The sequence below is a fragment of the Eurosta solidaginis genome, chromosome 4, assembly GCF_040869045.1.
Source record: "Eurosta solidaginis isolate ZX-2024a chromosome 4, ASM4086904v1, whole genome shotgun sequence".
Taxonomy (NCBI): Eukaryota; Metazoa; Arthropoda; class Insecta; order Diptera; family Tephritidae; genus Eurosta; species Eurosta solidaginis.
In genome coordinates this window covers 179,682,307-179,701,358 of record NC_090322.1, presented here as the reverse complement: position 1 = coordinate 179,701,358, position 19,052 = coordinate 179,682,307, and the positions used below count along the sequence as shown (strand labels likewise).

Genomic DNA, 19,052 nt, shown 5'->3' with positions numbered 1-19,052 from the left:
TTCAGTAAAATGTATAGCACCACCACGGCGCTTAATGCCGTGATTAAACCAACTAAACGCCATCATATGACGGTGCTCGTGGAACTTGACCTGTCAAAAGCTTTTGACGCAGTTAACCACGGCACGCTACTCCAAGACATAGAAGACTCACACCTTCCCTCTTGTCTAAAAGGATGGACCGCTAATTATCTGAATGGTCGGCAGGCGTCGGTTAAATTTAGGAACGAAATTTCTAAACCCAGAAAAATGTAACAGGGGTTCCACAGGGTGGTGTCATATCCACGCTTCTGTTTAATTTCTACATATCAAATGCTGAACAAGCAGTTTTTGCTTATTTGTCACAAACCAGGACATTCCAGCAAACAACTGCTTGCTCTAGCGTCGCCTCCACGGGGATTAAGGGAACATCTCCTTAAACACTATGATGAGATTCGGTACCTGCCAACACATCCGTTTGATCCAGGCAAGCATAAGCAGGCCCTTAGCCATATCCACACAGAATCGGTAAATGCCTTTGTCAGGACGCGCCCGGTGAACCCCCAAGGGAGACACGAGTCACCCTGGCCCAACTTCGTTCTGGATACTGTGACAGGTTAAACTCTTACTTGTCCGGAATCAACTCCGACATACGTAATGTATATCCTGCATGCGATGTGTCTCCACATGACACCAACCATCTTTGCAATTGCAATGTGGAACCTACACCTATAACACCTATCTCCCGTCGTGCCCATTGAATCGGGCGAAGCACTGTTAGTACAACAACAACAATAACCAATGAAAAAGTTATGCAAATGCCTTTCGGTGCTTTCAAGGATTAATATCCCGTTTAGAGCTGTGCTTCTAACCCATTGACCATCAAACATTTTCTTAGCTACCGAGAGAAGCACGACAACACTACAATAAAAACGGAAAAGAATACCGCTGTAAAAAATGAGCTTAATCTAGGAGGAGTCCGGGAGGGGTCACAAATACGCATGCAACTATAACTTGTAAACATCTCCTTTGTTTGTACCTTTATGTGCCTGAATGCATAATGTCCTACAAGTTCTGCTAACAAGAGCCAATTGGTAACACCAAGTGAATTTAAATCGTTTTCCACATGGTCCTTCTAGCGCAGTGAGGGCAGCCCTCTTCCTCTGATTCCATAGCCGGATTCCGATAGAAATATTTTCTCAGCGGGAGCGTCATATCTCATTCGCATAACATGACCTAACCAGTATAGCCGATGTTCTTTAATTCGCTGAATTATTGATGTCTACGTAAAGTTCGTACATGTCATCATTAAATCTTCTTCGATGCTAGTCGTGAATCCTTCGAAAAACTTCTCTCTTAAACACTCCCAGAGCCGCCTCATCACATATAGTCAATTTCTATGTTTTGACTGATACTTTTCCGGAATTCAAAGCTAATATTGTTGTTTGTGCTATTGCTGGTTCCCAAATAAACGATGTCTTTTACTGTTTCGCAATTATGGCTGCCAACAGAGGCGGGGTTGCCAAGGCACAAATGTGCTGACTCTTTGCCCGACGAGAGGACTTTAAATGCGATGTTAAGAAGACTGATATCGAGATAGTTGGTGCAGTTTGCATTATCCCCTTTCTTGTGGACTGGTCAAAGAACACTTAGATCCCAATTTTCAGGAAAGCACTTGTCCGGCCATATTTTGAAAAGAAGCTGATGCATGCGCCTTACCAAAGCCTCGCCACCGTATTTCAATGGCTCCAGGGAATACATAAGCGCTCGCGGCATTGTAGTTTTCTGTCTGGATATTGGTTTTCTGATTTTGTCATAATCGATTTGGGAATATTAATTCCATCATCATCGATTGCGGGATTCGGTTCATCATCACTGAGCGAGTCGATGTTAAGTTTCGGTTCTTGCGCACATCTAAAATACTGGAGTCGTGTCGTCCGTCTAACCCAACGTGGTCAGTTATGTAGCTTGGATGTTTATTTTAATGCATGTAGCTCGTACTGTTGTGTCTTATCAATCCTTTTAATAAAAAATAAAAAAATAAATGTAAGGCGGGATAACCTCCGAAGAGATCTAAGGCCGAGCTTCTTTTCCAATTTGCGTCGTGCTCCTCTTGCTTTTCCCTACAAATTGGCATGACGGGACCTACATGTTTTATGCCGACTCCGAACGGCATCTGCAAGGCAGATGAGTTTTCACTGAGAGCTTTTCATGGCAGAAATACACCCGGAGCGCTTGCCAAACACTGTCGAGGGGCGACCCCACTTAGAAAAAATTTCTTCTAATTGAAAAATCTTATTTCTAAAATTTTGATGTTGCTTTGCCCGGGGTGTGAACCCAGGGCATACGGTGTGGTAGGCGGAGCACGCTACCATCACACCACGGTGGCCGCCAATCCTTTTAATACCCCTACGAATAATGTCATTTTTACCCGAATTTATATACCTCAGTTTTTTTTTTATTTGATCTTCTTTTTCTTACTCTTCCTTTTGCTCTCCCACTGCCTATTGCAAATCTTTTTCAAACTACTGTCACATACTTAAAAATACAACCCTACTTGACATGACAACGAAGAGCGACTCTAACCGAAAGAGCAGTGAGTTGAGAAGAGTTGACGAGGAACATTGAAACGAATTGGTATCGCGCTGCAGTAATAAATAAATAAAATTTAAAATATCGTAAATTTGTATTTCCTAAACTCTGTATATTCCATTCTTTTCATTTATTAAATATTAATTATCTTTTTATATAAAAACCCTGACAAACAGTGAAATAGTAAAGGATCACTCGGTAAGTATCTGGCACTACTCTTCCTTTTCTTTTAACACTTCTTCTTAATTTTGATTTTTTGTTCCCCTTTTTCTTCCTCTTCATCTTTAACTTTTTCTTGCTCTTCCTCTTCCTCTTCCTCTCCACATCCCTCTTCCTCTCCACATCACTCTTCCTCTCCACATACCTCTTCCTTCAACTCCACCTCTTCTTTTTCTTTATCTTTCCCTTATTCTGCCTCTTCGTATTCCTCTTCCCTTCCTTTTCCTCTGCTCCTTTATGTTCCCTCTCCTCTTCACCTGTTCCTTTTCTATTATGTTCCTCTTTGTCATCCTTATTCTCAAAAAATTTCTACAAATCTACGTCTTACAAGAAAAATAACTATTATACCAGCACTTTCGTTAAAATTTTGCGTAAATTTTATGTTTAGTTTTGTGTAGTCTCACGTCAATGGGTGTAAGCAAAAGTGCCCATAAAAGCATGTATGCTCGCATAACATGCCACATTAATCGCTACTAATCACCGCTATAAGGCGCGAGTATGCCACACTTCGTTACGCGTAACGAAACGGTGAACACCCACCTCAGGAAAGATATGGGAAAACCTTTTTGAACAAAAAAGTAAATGAAATTCTTCAACTAATACTTACACAGAATATATTCAAACGTTGCTCCTTGAGCATTATCGCCTAAGTATATACATACATAAATATTTGATGCAGATTTGTGTAGAATTGCAAAACTTTCATATAACACCACGGTGCATGGGCAACTCAGAATTATTTTTATACTCAGCGTGCTGTGCACACAGAGTATATTAACTTTGATTGGATAACGGTTGGTTGTTCAGGTTTAAAGGAATTGGGATAGATATAGAATTTCATATATCAAAATCATCAGTGTCGAAAAAAAAAATTATTGAGCCACGTCCGTCCGTATGTCCGTTAACAGGATAACTTGAGTAAATATTGAGATATCCTCACCAAATTTGGTACACTAGCTTATCTGGACCCAGAATAGATTGGTATTAAAAATGAGCGAAATCGGATGATAACCACGCCCAATTTTTATATATATGTAACATTTTCGAAAACACAAAAAACCTAATTATTTAGTAAATAATACACCTAGAATGTTGAAATTTGACATGTGGACTGATATTGAGACTCTTGATAAAAATTTTGAAAAACCTTTTAAGATGGGGGTGGCACCGCCCACTTGTGAAAAAATCAATTTGACAAATATTATTAAGCATAAATCAAAAATGGTGACACCTAGCGTAACGAAACTCGGCAGAGAGGTTTCCTTTACTATAAGGAATGCCTTGAAGAAAAAGTTACGAAATCGGTTAAGGACCACGCCCATTTTTAAAAGAGTCATGGATGAATAAAATAAGATATATCTTGGCAAAGAAGAGCCGTATATCAATGGTATTTCATTTCCCAACTAGATTTATAACAATAAATAGGAAAACCTTCAAACTTAAAAAGTGGGCGTGGTACCGCCCCTTTTATGACTAAGCAATTTTCTATGTTTCGGGAGCCACAACTCGAAGAAAAATTAAGGGATCGTAATAAAATTGGGTACAAAAATTTTTGCTATAGCAGGAAATATTTCTAGTAAAAATGGACGGGATCGATTAAAGACCACGACAACTTAGATATAAAACAAGTTTAAAAGGTTTAAAAGGGTCGTAGACTAGTATAATATCCTATAACTTAACAAAAAATAGTTTTGAATCAATGACATTTCACTTATCAAGTTTGACTGTAAGAGGAAATGGGGAGACATTTTTCTTTTAAACGGGCGGTGCCACGTGTTATGTAGAAAAGTAATTTATCTGAAATGAAATGAACAATTGAAGCTCACGCTGAGTATATAATGTTCGGTTGCACCCGAACTTAGACACCTTTACTTGTTGTTACTACATTTCATTTCCAGTTAAATACGTAAATATTGCTATGATATCCATGAGGTTTTATACTACATATCACAAGCCCATGTTTCCAAATCCCATGCATTCGTTTAAATCGTATTTTTTTCTTGCTATGTCATGTCTGATTTTATCTGCTTGTAGCTTCTTATTAAAAAAGTTATAAAAAAAAACTTATCACACATCTGTCACTGTCACTGTTTGTTATTGTTCCTATTTTGTGTCACACATATATTGCCAACATGCATTTCATAAATCACAATAAAAATATCTTTTTTGTAAAGCTGGCACTGTCTCTTTACACAAATTTGAATGTTTGCATAAAAAGGTGATTAAAGGGTGACATATTCGGGTGTAGAACACAAATTTTAATAAAATGAATTGAATTTTGTAAATTTTTTGTATGAAAAAAAAAAAATTTGAAACAACGTTCGGAGCGAAAATTGTCAAAAGTTTACGCGAAATTTGAGAGAACTTTAGTTTGTTCTTTATGATACTAAAATTGATCGAGCTACAAAACCACATACTCAAAAAAGGTATCGATTTACTTAAAAAATGCATAACGATATGAAATATATTTAGAATAGTTACTATTGACTAACCCTTTGCATGCATAGATTTATGGCGGCAAACTCTATCGAAAAGTAACCCAAACAAGTAAGGAAGGTTAAGTTCGGGTGTAACCGAACATTACATACTCAGTTGAGAGCTATGGTGACAACATAAGGGAAAATAACCATGTAGGAAAATGAACCGATGGAAACCCTGGAATGTGTTTGTATGACACGTGTATCAAACGAAAGGCATTAAAGAGTATTTTATGAGGGAGTGGGCCATAGTTCTATAGGTGGACGCCATTTAGGGATATCGCCATAAAGGTGGATCAGGGTTGACTCTAGAATTTGTTTGTACGATATGGGTATCAAATTAAAGGTGTTAATGAGTATTTTAAAAGGGAGTGGTCCTTAGTTCCATAGGTGGACGCCGTTTCGAGATATCGAGGACCAGGGGTGACCATAGAATTTGATTGTACGATATGGGTACCAAATGAAAGATGTTAATGAGTATTTTAAAAGGGCGTGGGGCTTAGTTCTATAGGTGGACGCCTTTTCGAGGTATCGCAATAAAGGTGGACCAGGGGTGACTCTAGACTTTTTTAGTACGATATGGGTATCAAATGAAAGGTGTTAATGAGTAATTTTAAAAGGGAGTGGGCCTTCGGTCTATAGGTGTTCGCCCTTTCGAGATATCGCCATAAAGGTGGACCAGGGGTGATTTTAGAATATGTTTTTGTACGATATGGGTATCAAATGAAAGGTGTTAATGAGTATTTTAAAAGAGAGTGGGCCTTCGGTCTATAGGTGTTCGCCCTTTCGAGATATCGCCATAAAGGTGGACCAGGGGTGATTTTAGAATATGTTTTTGTACGATATGGGTATCAAATGAAAGGTGTTAATGAGTATTTTAAAAGAGAGTGGGCCTTAGTTCTATCGATGGACGCCGTTTCGAAATATCGCCATAAAGGTGGACCAGGGGTGACTCTAGAATGTGTTTGTACGATATGATTATCAAATTAAAGGTATTAATGAGGGTTTGAAAAGGAAGTGGTGGTTGTTGTATAGATTTCGAAATATCGCCATAAAGGTGGATCAGGGGTGAGTCTAGAAATTGTTTGTACAATATGGGTATCAAAAGAAAGGTGTTATTGAGTATTTTAAAAGGTAGTAATCCTTAGTTCCATAGGTGGACGCCGTTTCGAGATATCGCCATAAAGGTGGGCCAGGGGTGACTCTAGAATTCATTTGTGCAATATGGGTATCAAACGAAAGGAGTTAATGAGTATTTTAAAAGGGAGTGGGCCTTAGTTCTATAGGTGGACGCCTTTTCGAGGTATCGCAATAAAGGTGGACCAGTGGTGACTTTAGACTTTGTTAGTACGATATGGGTATCAAATGAAAGGTGTTAATGAGTATTTTTAAAACGGAGTGGGCCTTCGGTGTATAGCTGTTCGCCCTTTCGAGATATCGCCATAAAGGTGGACCAGGGGTGACTTTAGAATATGTTTGTACGATATGGGTATCAAATGAAAGGTGTTAATGAGTATTTTAAAAGGGAGTGGGCCTTAGTTCTATAGATGGACGCCGTTTCGAAATATCGCCATAAAGGAGGACCAGGGGTGACTCTAGAATGTGTTTGTACGATATGGGTATCAAATTAAAGGTATTAATGAGGGTTTGAAAAGGGAGTGGTGGTTGTTGTATAGGTTTCGAAATATCGCCATAAAGGTGGACCAGGGGTGACTCTAGAATTTGTTTGTACAATATGGTTATCAAAAGAAAGGTCTTAATGAGCAATTTAAAAGGGAGTAATCCTTAGTTCCATAGGTGGACGCCGTTTCGAGATATCGCCATAAAGGTAGGCCAGGGGTGACTCTAGAATTCGTTTGTGCAATATGGGTATCAAACGAAAGGAGTTAATGAGTATTTTAAAAGGGAGTGGGCCTTAGTTCTATAGGTGGACGCCTTTTCGAGATATCGCCATAGAGGTGGACCAGGGGTGACTCTAGAATGAGTTTGTACGATATGGGTATCAAATTAAAGGTATTAATGAGAGTTTTAAAAGGGAGTGGTGGTAGTTGTATATGTGAAGGCATTTTCCAGATATCGACCAAAATGTGGACCAGGGTGACCCAGAACATCATCTGTTGGATACCGCTAATTTATTTATATATGTAGTACCTGCCAAGATTTAAAGGGTTTTTTATTTCACCCTGCAGAACTTTTTTAATTTTCTTCTACTTAATATGGTAGGTGTCACAACCATTTTATAAAGTTTTTTCTAAAGTTATATTTCGCTTCAATAAAACAATCCAATTACCTTACCATGTTTCATACCTTTTTTCGTATTTCATATAGAATTATGGAATTTTTTTCATTTTTCGTAATTTTCGATATCGAAAAATTGGGCGTGGTCATAGTCGGATTTCGTTCATTTTTCATACCAAGATAAAGTGAGTTCATGTCTAAGCTTTGGGCGGTTGAGGGCGAGCAGTTTAATAAGAGTTATAAATGAGTAATTTTATGTGCTTGTAAGCGTATGAGTCGTGGCACAGTGGCTGACGTACCCGACCAAACGCCCGGGGTTGCGGGTTCAACTCCCACCAAGCATTCCTTTTTTTAAATTTATAAATTATTATTATTAATGGACTGTATTGAGTTTATGGGGTTTTTTGATTTAATGTATTCCATTTATTGAGTTGGGTAGTTTTAGTGTTATTGGTGTATTAAAGTCATGGGAGGATGCATAGCATCAGTACACCTTTTATTTATTTAATTTGGGGGCGAGCTCTGGGGGCTCTGGGGCTTCGCTCTACTGAGCCACCTCATCCTCTATTTGAAGAACCCTTTAAAATGTGATATGGAGGCGAGCACGGGACGGCTCTGAGGTATTGGCACCCCATTTTCTACAAGAAAAACCTCTATTTATTTAATTTGGGGCGAGCGTTGGGCACTCTGAAGTTTCTCTCTAATGAGAACCCCTTCAAAGTGTGATATGGAGGCGAGCACTGGGCTCTGATGTATTAGCACACCATCCGAAGAACCTCGCTTTTAATTAAAAAACTCAAACTATGTCTTTAGAATATTTCACTAACCAGTTGAGAATTACAAGCACACTCAATGGCTACTGAAACAAACGAACGAAAAATGTTCATAGTTTAAGTCGCTTAAACACACGTGAACTAAGTTCATTAAAGATATGTCGACTTTTGCTCAAGTTATCGTGTTAAAGGCCATGCGGAAGAATAGACGGACGACTGTGTATAAAAACTGGGCGAGACATCAACCGACAGAAAAGAGTTAACGTCATAAAATCTATGCCCCTACCAAATTTCAAAAGGATTGGTTAGTTTTTGTTCGACTTATGGCGTTAAAAGTATCCTAGACAAATTAAATGAAAAAGGGCGGAGCCCTTATTTTTGAATTTTGTTGCACTATATCATTACTGGAGTTAAATGTTGACATAATCTACTTATACAATGTAAAAATATTACATTTTTTGTTAAAATTTTACTTAAAAAAATTTTTTTTTAAAAGTGGGCGTGGTCCGTCTTCGATTTTGCTAATTTTTATTAAGCGTACATAACGTAATAGGAGTAACGTTCCTGTCAAATTTCATCATGATATCTTCAACGACTGCTAAATTACAGCTTGCAAAATTTTTAAATTACCTTCTTTTAAAAGTGGGCGGTGCCACGCCCATTGTCCAAAATTTTACTTATTTTCTATTCTGCGTCATAAGTTCAACTCATCTACCAAGTTTCGTCGCTTTATCTCTCTTTCGTAATGAATTATCGCAATTTTTCGGTTTTTCGAAATTTTTGATATCGAAAAAGTGGGCGTGGTTATAGTCCGATATCGTTCATTTTAAATAGAGATCTGAGATGAGTGCTCAGAAACCTACATACCAAATTTCATCAAGATAGCTCAAAGTTTAATCAGTTAACGGACGGACGGACATGGCTCAATCAAATTTTTTTTCGATCCTGATTATTTTGATATATGGAAGTCTATATCTATCTCGATTCCTTTATATATGTACAACCAACCGTTATCCAATCAAACTTAATATACTCTGTGAGCTCTGCTCAACTGAGTATAAAAATGTGCTCTTATATCCAGGGGGTTGAAAGAGATGGGGATATCAGGATATTTATGTATATTTGTAAGCTCTTACGCAATGTAGAACATACCCAGCAAAAAAAAAAAAAATTTAACAGATTTTCAAAAACAAAAAATGCTACGGCAGCACTGCTTACCATCTAACTCTTGCTTTAACAGAGATTGCATTTAACGGTTAACCAAAACAATTCGGGTTATCCAATATCCAACAGCAAAAAAGGACTTTGTTTAATTTTAATTTTTTTTTGGTCTTTCTCATTTATTAATTTTAATTTTCACATATTTTCTGCCTAACACTGCGGTCTTTAAGTGTGATTCTCTGCCTAAGGTTTTTTAAAACTGTTATTTTGTAAGGAAAAAAGGTTCCGTGAATCGAAAATCTCTTATCTGGGTCTGTAAATAGTCGAATTATGTTAGCGCCTGTTTGGGTATCACATCGGAAATATTTTGGAATCATCTAACAGATACGAAAAGATAGCAGACTGTCATTACTATCACGTTGTTATCAATATTTTATTAGTTTCTTATCTTATTGTCGATAACAATTGTTTTCAAAGAGTTATCATTACAGAAATGGTGAAACTGTGGAAAAGTTATCGATTTGTTATTGAAGCAAAATCGATTTGCTATCGAAAAAAAAAACAATTTAATATCGAAAGATTATCGAGAAGTTATAGAACTTTTAACAAAAAAAAAACCAATTGCTATCTTAAAATAATAGAAAAAATAATAATTTTGTTATCGAAAAAATATCAGCTGGTAATCGAAAAGATATTTATTTGTTATAGAAAAGTTATCGACTTCCTATCGAAAAAGTATCAATTTTTTATCGAAAAAACATCGATTGCCATACAAAAAATATAGATCTGGTATCAAAAACTATCGATTTAATATCAAAAATTTGTAGAACTGCTGTTAGAAAGTCAGGGAAAAGATAACGTTTTGTTTTCGATAAAATACCGACTGGTAATGGAAAATATTATAATTTGTTATTGAAAAAGTATATATTTGTTATCGCCAAGTTATTGATTTATTATCGAAAATGTATCTATTGTTATCGACAAAAGATCGATTTTTATCGAAATGATTTCGATATGCTATCGATAATATGTCGAATTATGAAACAGATACCACTTACATATAAAAGATAACATAAAATTGCTGACTCATCTGTGGGCCGACGATAACAAGACAAAAAAATCACTTTACTGATATTTTTTTGAGAAAAAGTTAATATTTTTTTCTATAAGAAAGGGACATTTTTTCGATATTTAATCATTTTTTTGTGATAGCAAAGATATATACTTTCGATAAATAATCTATATATCGATAAAATATCAATAATTTTTCTTTAAAAAATCGATATTTTTTGATAAAAAATATATAATATTGTAAAAAATTTAGTAAAATTCCGCCTATCTGCAACCTGCTACTAACGCTCGTATCGCTAAATTGTTGAATAAATGACTCCAATATTTAATAATGCAAAATGGTCTTTATTAGACTACTCTGAAAGTACTTCACAATTAAACTTCACTTCGCAACTGATAGCGTGCTTAAATCAAACTGATTACGGACTACTCAGCTTCTACTGCTTTTATACTCTCTGCCCAAATGTCTAGACGCTTCTTCTTCTAGAATCTTCAACCTGGTCACCAACCATACGCCGTGTATTTGTAGTGTGTAACTATATGCGTGTGCATATGTGAGCGAAGTAGTAGCTGATGATGACATGCGTTTGTGAGTATGTATCTCTCTGCTGCTTGTATGTATGTGTGTACATATCGATTAATTTGTTTATGTATATACAAGTGTGGTAGCTGGCTTCATTGTTGTTGTGGCTTTATTTACTTAGTATCAGATTAGTGATGTGAGTATCACTTAGTGTTACTAATATTCGTCACAGTATATTCGATAACAAATCGTTATTTTTTCGATCACCTAGCGGTTGAAGTTAAATTATAACAGAAGCAACTTTACCAGAAACAAATTATTCGGACTTTTTGAGAAAAACAACAAGTTACTGTTTTAATTTGGGCTTTTTATCGATAGTGAACTATCATCGTCGAGCTATCGATTTGTTATCGACGGTATCTGTTTCATACGAGAGAGAGGGGTAGTCGTTAAGAAATTAATAATATGCCTATAAAAAATGGTTAGATTCCGATAACAAAACGGATACTTTTTAATGCTAAATTGATAACTTCTTGATAACAACTTGGTATTAAATCAGTAAATTTTCGATAAAAAATCTATGATTTGGATAAAAAATGTATAATCCGCCACTAAAAAATTTTTAACACTCGATAACTTTCGACAGCGTAGTGGTAAATTTCTGATAACAAATCGAAGATTTGCGATAAAAAAATCGTTAAATTTTCGACAGCGTAACGATAACTTTTCGATTTAAAACCGATAAATCGTGGATAGAAACTAGGTAACTCATCGGTAGATTTTGCTATCGATAGCAAGTAACACCTCCATAAAAAATCAATAACTTTTTCGATAACACACCTACACCAAAACCTGTTCTTTCCTGATGGCCTTGCCTTGGGTCGGCGACCTTGACCATTATCGAAGTTCTTACTATACAGCTCTTTCTGTCTTTCTGTTCCCGCTGTTTTGCATTTCCTCTTTTCCTTTATCATTTCACTTTCTCCTTTATTCATGATCGACTTGGTTTTCTGCCTTAAATAAATTCCCCTTAACTGATTTGTTCTCTAATTTCGCTCATATAAACTCTACAGAGTTAATTGTTCCCGCAGACCACTGCCGTGAGAGCCAACACCTACTCTGACATTCTCTATTCCTCGCTTAAGCTTGCACTTTGCTTTTGTTTACATTCTGAACTCCCCTATAATGTGACATATCAAAATTTGTTTGCCAGAACCGGGTTTGCAGTGCAATTTTTCTGTTGGGTATCTACGCATAAATATTATTTTGTAGTTGTGTGTGTGTTCACATTACGTTATCCTATCTGACACTTATATGTCTGCTTCGTCCGTTCCTTTGCTTTTGCTTGTAATATTTGATGCGACTTGACTAATGAGTCAGTTGGGAATTTATAAATAAATGATATGCGTTTGTTTATGTGTTTCCGAATGTTTTTGTTGGTCTTCTAATTCGCCATATATACGCATTGTTTTTAGATAATGAGAATGATGTGTTATGGTATCCTGTTGATGCTCTAAGTTTATATTCATATTAATTTAGTGGGTTGGCACTCACACTTCCAAAAAGTAATTATAATTCTATAAGGAAACGAAGAGTAATTATATGTTGTTACCTACAGTGCGAATTTAATTTCTGGATATTTACTTCAATTCTATAATATCAGAAACTTTGTTGGGATACAGGAGTTGCACTTAATCTTAAAACAGGGCGTTATTTTTGAAATAAAGTGAATAGCCTGCTATGTACAATTGATTTCGATGAACGATATTTTTGTTTTTTCTTGAAAAAGATATTGAATTTTAATGGTTTTGAGCAAGTTTTTGTGAACGACTCAGATATAAATACTTAGATATTCAAACATTATAAACAGAAGAGTATACTAATCAATCGATGTCTCCAAAAACCATCGGAGTAGTGTATCCATTTTAAGTCAACCATAAGGCAGATCTCGGAAATTTTCCTTTCTCACTTGTACATTTATCCGACTTTTAATTTTGATTTTTGCCAGTTAGTAGAGAACATTGCTCTGAATTACTTAGCTGGTGTAAGAAGGCGTGACGTTCAAGCCCTCGTGAAGTTCGATGTGTGAAGATTCAGGCGTATGTCTAATTATATTTTTAAGATAACTACATCACAAAAGAGCTAACTTCATTGTTTCTTATTGAGGGATGAGTTACCGATGCTTCAGCGAATTTATATTGCAGTTCTTCGGTATCTGTGTCATAATAAGCAGATGAGTCGTCGATAAGAAATCGATAACATGTCGATAATCGATGATTTTTTGATATCAAAGCCAAATTTTTTTATAGAAAACCTATATCTTCTCTATTACTTTTCAATAGGTAATTCATAATTTTCCAATTACAAATAGATACATTTTCGAGACCTTTTTGATAACAAGTAGGTAAGTTTTTCAATAAAAAATGGATAATTTTTCTATAAAAAATCGATAATTTTCTGCTAAAATATCGAAAACTTTTTGATAAATAATTCATAACTTTTCGAATAAAACTCTATAACTCGTCGGTAAAAAAATTGGTTACTCATTTATAACCATTGCTGTTGATAGCAAATTTATAATACCTCAACATTATATTGGTTATTCGTCTGTACCTCGTTGAAAAGAAATAGATAACAGGCACATGAGCCGTCGATAACAAACCGATAATTTATTGATAACAACCCGTAAACACTTCGACGAAGAAATTGATAGCACTCCTTGCCTTAATTTGATGCATGATGCAGCTCATATGAACTCTACTATATCTCGACTGCTGAGTGGAGGATCACCCTATATCGGCTACCGCTTCGAAACCGTTTGAATAACGTCCTATTTCAGAAGTTGGTTGAAAAACGCGCTTTCTCAAATTTTTTTCACTAACACCCCAGCTAACGTCAATATGTATTTAGTTTGAGCTCAGATAGGGCGTTTTTGAATCGGTAGCCGAGATAGGTTGATATCCCACTCAGCAGTCGATATGTACATACATTATTCCCGCATTGAGCTACAGTATAGTAATTGCACTAGCGTTTACATTCGTATTTACCCACATAGCTTACTACTTCCCAAGGCTAAGCCTACGATTACACCTACATTACATTCTGGGTTTCCGAATACCATTAGCAAAAAATGTTACACATAAAAAAAGTTGTTCGTCAAAGTAATTGTCCTTTAGATTACTAGATGACCTTCTCAATTGAACTTTTGCTATAAAAAAAATTATCAGCAAGCTCGAATTTTGGGAACTCTAGTGCAAGTTGATTCCATCGATAATTTTGGCATTGCCCATAACCCCACCGGTTGCTACCGTCTATGACAAATCCCACTTCAGGGTATCTATAGAAAATAATAATTATCTATTTAATTTTGATTAATATATTTTAAACTTTATTTTTTTTTAAAGATGTTTGTGCAGCATTTTCTTTTAATTTGAGATATTATCGTTGTATCTGATTTAACATAAAGTTGTATTTAACAGTTCAACATTTATTATTACGAGTCAGTTTGGATGACAATGGGAAAGGTAGTATTACTTGTAATCATTTTACATACACCCAAGATCATCACTCTCATTGTCAGGAGACTTATCTATTTCAATATAATAGCAACTTCATTACATACATACATCACAAAAGCTAGACATAAAACGTTTAATTATTTTTGCTTTTTTATGCTTTTAAAAATAGTGAGCGCCTGTAATTAACGACGGAAGCTTACATTATGCACACAAATTGAGGACAATAATATTCAATATTGGTATTAGTATTCATATTACACATTTTCTTTATTATGATTGCCATTGGTTTTGATTGTTATTGGGTTTTGTACCAATACCACCGCCGTCACTAACAAAAAAAGACAGAGAATTGAATGAGGAAGGTGGGGTTTGTGCATCCATAATTTCACTATCAGGTATTGAGATCGCTGAATTTTGATGTTGTTGCATATGTAGTTGTAATTGTACTTTTTGTTGTTCAGCTTCTTGTTGTCGTTGATCTTGCCTAATTTGAAGCTGTTCCAATTCCAATTCTTCATTCAATTGTTTCATTAATGAATCCTTATTGGAATGTCAATACTTGACAGGAATGCGTAGCGTCGTGTTTAAAGTATCGGTATGTTCTTCAAGTGAATTAGTGGCAAGATCGTATGCACATTTGCTGAAACCAGAGATAGATTATCTGCACTTCTATTTGTGGTATTGTATTGGTCAGTAGTTCTGCGATACGTAAAGCGTCACATTCAGCAAATGTATCACATATAGACTTATAAAAATTTAGGTCCGTTGGTAGAATCGCCAATATAAAAAATAATTATTTTCTATTTAATTTTGATTAATATATTTTAAACTTTATTTTTTTAAAAGATATTTTTGATGACTTAAAATATTTTCATTTTTTGATAATAAAAAATAAATAATATAATAAGAATACATTTAAAATATAACAAGTATATTTGTTACAAGTAGATAACTCTACAGTATCCTTACCCGAAAGTTCTAGGTGAATAAAGTCTTATATATTGCTCATTATGATTATACTTTCATGCAAACTGAGTAACAAATATAAGTTATGCCAACACATTTTATCCATCTCTAGGCTGTTAGGTAGGCGCAGAGCTTTCGAAGGAAAGCTTTTAATCGAGCGGGTGGGGAAACCAGCGTTGACCACTAAGAAAACTTCTAGTATTTGCCAAGAGGACGGACTTGTTCTATAACATAAGTCCTGGTACACAACTGGGGCTTTTCTGTTTGGTTATCACACAAATTCTGGAAGAACTATGAACACATTCCGTCAATGTGAGGTCTTTATTGACCTAATCTATCTCAGCCTACAATCATATTCGTAAACAAAATTCAGTTTTTCCTACACTCTATCTTAGAACGCCTGTGATGCCCTAACTAAATAAATGGAAACTAACTCCGTTTTTAGAAAATATAGCATGACACAGAGTGTCTTCCGTATCAAAGTTAGTACTTTTATTCTTCATTATTGAACTTACGGTTTTGAACTCATCCTCTGTTTGGTAATAACTTATTTTGTTGTACAAGCTCTTTGACTTTGTATATTTGCGCTTCATTTCATCATTGTTGTGAGCGATTTGCAAATACTACAACGGAGCAAGTGTGTGTGTGTGTGTGTGTTGATTATTGCACGTCTAAATATGGCCACACCCATTGTTACTCCCTTAGCTGCTGAGCATGAAATTCTTATTCTATATCTGCTATATTTTCATTTCCCTGCATGTGTGAGTGTATATTTTAATAGCTGCCCACAATGCTATGCCAAAGCGTACTTCCGCTTACCTACCCATGCGCGGAAAGAAGTTGTTTTATTTTTATTATAATGACTGCTATAGTTGCAAAGATTTTTCATTGGATACAGCCATATACACGCTTTCCACTCATGTATCTTGGAATCATTTGAATTTCTATGTATTTCTATAAAAGTGAGGTTGATATTTCTTTGAAGATTATTAACTCTAAATGTTTGTTTTTGAGTTTGTACAGCTTTGAAGAAGAGACCCGATTCTTCCTGCGCTGTATCCCTTGATTGCAAATCTTAATATATAAAAAACACGTGTCACACAATTGAGGCCAATGGACTCCTAAACTACTGAGCCGATTTTGAATTTGTTTTGCACCACGTGTGTAGTTTGATCTAACTTGAAATATAGGATAGGTGACTGGGTGACTAGGGCCTCGAGATATAGGCCAAAACGTGGACCTGGGTACCCCTAGAATGTGTTTATAGAATGTGGATATCAAATGAAAGCTGTTCATGAGTGCTTTAGTACACAGTAATTTATTATCCAGAAACGGACTGGGACTGGGATTAGGACTTGGACTGGGACTGAGACTCGGAATGGGACTGGGACTGGAATGAAATAAATACCACCTTCTGGGACAGGGAATAAGGGATGCAAAAGAATGAGAAGAAATTGAGAGAAGAGAAAAGAGAGAAGGAGATTGAGAAAGAGATAGAATGAGACGAAGATGGAGATAGATGAAGCGAAAAAGACGGAGGGAGGAGTGAATAAAAGGATTAGGAAAAAGTGAAGGGGGGGGGGGGGGGGGCAGAGTAAGATGGAAAAAGCTTATTAAGATGTATGCAGATTGGCCAAATTTAGGGCCGGGTCTTCTAGTCGAATATAATAATTCTTTGTTTTGCGCACATTTTATAGACGCCCGCTCTATCTATATATCTGATTACAACAAAAATTATAATGAAATAAATAAAGAAATCTAAGTTCGGGTGAAACAGGACAAGCTGAATTCAATCATAACCGCATATACATATATTCATAAGCAACGCTTTTTGATGCCAACCAAAACTGCCTCATTTCAATTTTTAAGTATCAAATAATTTCTGTTAGATTCTCTTTAAGACTTGGTGTATTGTGAAAACAAGAACATGATTCAATGATCGTTGTAAGGCCTCGCTTACGGAGAAAGTGTGACAGTTCAATGAAGGGTCCATCTGATTTCGTTTGGCTGATTCACGAATGTACATTTTCTTTTTCCAGTATCCGGAGTCAACTCCCCGAACTTCTCGACGGTTTAAAGCAGTATGAGAAGTAAGGACGTATTTTTGCACGAGATGAATTTGCTATAGTCCGATACCTGCTAGCGTTTTATACAAATTTGAAGTGAGCGATATTTACTAACGCAAATCTTAAAAATTTTACGATAGTTCTGTGCTTACTCCTATCGTGCAAGTCACGGAATTGCCGAATAAATAAACTCAAACCTTCTGTATATAAAATGCGCTTTACTTACAGCACTACAATAGTGGTACAACTTCAAAATGTATTCGCTTACTTCACATATGACGTCTTAAAGTCAAATCTGTGTTGTGATGTACATTTGTGTGTTATATTGTCAACGCTATTGGCGGTTGTGTTCATGTGTGTAGCTGTTTGCTGTCTCATCTGATTACATTCCCTTTCTCCACCATGCCAATCAGTATGAATTTTCATAATATAAATTTAAATAGGTTGCTGTATACAATTTAGCAGGTCTACATCGCTTCGATGGAATATTGACGCTAACAGCGGATGTGCAGTAAGTTCAATTTTTTATTTCTTCCGTCTTCCGTTAGCATGGGCATTCGATTGTCTGCCACCTTAGAAAACAACAGTAAAAGCAACAAAGGATGAAAAAAAGCATGTAAATAAGTAAAATATATATACATAGAGACGTGAAATTGTATATATGTATTTGAGTATATATCACAACGATTACAACAGAAACTACTATGATGTTCTATCCGCTTCCGTTGCAGCTTCAGTTTTTGTTGTTTCTGAAAATGAAGTTGATGCAGTTATTTTTCTTCTTCTTTACAAGAAAACCTCCTATCGTGAAAGTTCTGGTTTGAGGCTGCTTAAGTGCAGGAAGTCATGAAAACTCTCGATTCAAACTGAAAGACGGTAAACGGTGAATGTTGCAATGTGCAATGTGCCACATCCGTTATTATAGCAGTGTATAGTAACCGCAGCAGCAGTAGCAACAGCAAAGGCACATGCAGTTTGAGTATCAACCGAAGAGGTGTTTTTGAAAGCGGCAGCAAAGTGTAAGTGACCAATTCAAAGCGCATGGCGGGGAGTGGCAGTGCCACTTACTATACATATGTATGTATGTATGTATGTATGTTCATAAAGATTGGTAGTGACAATTGTCGCATGCAACATGCAACATGATAGCATGTCTGCTGCAGCTGATGTCTGTATTGCTGCTATGGTTATTGCTGTTTATTGTGTTCTTTTAATGCACGCATACATATTTGAATATTAGTGCGGGTAGATATGCGAACACTAAATTCGAAGGCTTTAAGCCTGGGCAGCGAAAAGCGAGCTTAACGTAAACCCCCTGTAAGACGGAGTTGATAGGCACGCAAGTGGTTAATGAGCGCAATTTGTAGCTTCCGAAACGCAGTTGTCAACCTCACATACGTAAAGCCAATCCGGATGCAATGTACTATATAGAGGAGAGGCTGTGGTGACCCCACCTTCTTCATGGAACCTCT

At 36.0% G+C, this 19,052-nt stretch overlaps 1 protein-coding gene across 26 annotated transcripts in view; it reads left to right on the top strand.

The window, feature by feature from the left end:
- Window positions 1-19,052, top strand: part of mmd (mind-meld) — a 1,228,927-nt gene that overhangs the window by 75,660 nt on the left and 1,134,215 nt on the right. The gene's annotated exons all lie outside the window — the stretch shown is intronic.